The 523-nt window shown below is 39.8% G+C and overlaps 1 long non-coding RNA gene across 1 annotated transcript; it reads left to right on the plus strand.

Moving 5' to 3' along the window:
• Window positions 1-41: 41 nt before the first annotated feature.
• On the plus strand, window positions 42-466 carry LOC111787238. The gene is made up of 3 exons (XR_002813924.1): window positions 42-130; window positions 232-338; window positions 419-466. It is a non-coding gene; the product is annotated as an uncharacterized LOC111787238 (long non-coding RNA).
• The last annotated feature ends 57 nt before the right edge of the window (window positions 467-523 follow it).

The following is a 523-nucleotide window of genomic DNA, read 5'->3' on the forward strand; positions in this document are numbered from 1 at the left end:
TTTTTTTTTCCCTTTTTTGGGACTTCTTGGATCTGCATCAAGTTTTGAGAGGAAAAGTTATTTGAATTCAGTCTCCGTGGATGTTATGTCCCTGACCAACGAACAATTCTGATAAGATATTGACATCATTGTAATGTCAAAGAAGAATTGCGTCTCTAGAGCTCACTATTTGGTACCTTCACTTGTATGCTTGCTAGTGAAATTAATATGGTTTCTGCTTTGGCAACATAGGAAGCTTTGGAGGCTCATGATGGAGCAAGCAAGGGGAAATACACGATTGGGCTCGGACAGGATTGCATGGCGTTCTGTTCTGAGGTTGAAGATGTAATCTCAATGAGGTAGTGACCATATTGGCTACAATCTACATGGTTCTGTATTCTGAAGATTGTTCTTAACATCGAAATTCTTGGATTTTCAGCTTGACAGTTGTCACTTCCCTTCTTGAGAAGTATAGAATTGACCCAAAGCAAGTTGGCCGGCTGGAAGTTGGCAGTGAGACTGTTATAGATAAAAGCAAATCAAT

This window comes from Cucurbita pepo, unplaced genomic scaffold (assembly GCF_002806865.2).
Source record: "Cucurbita pepo subsp. pepo cultivar mu-cu-16 unplaced genomic scaffold, ASM280686v2 Cp4.1_scaffold007518, whole genome shotgun sequence".
Classification (NCBI taxonomy): domain Eukaryota; kingdom Viridiplantae; phylum Streptophyta; class Magnoliopsida; order Cucurbitales; family Cucurbitaceae; genus Cucurbita; species Cucurbita pepo.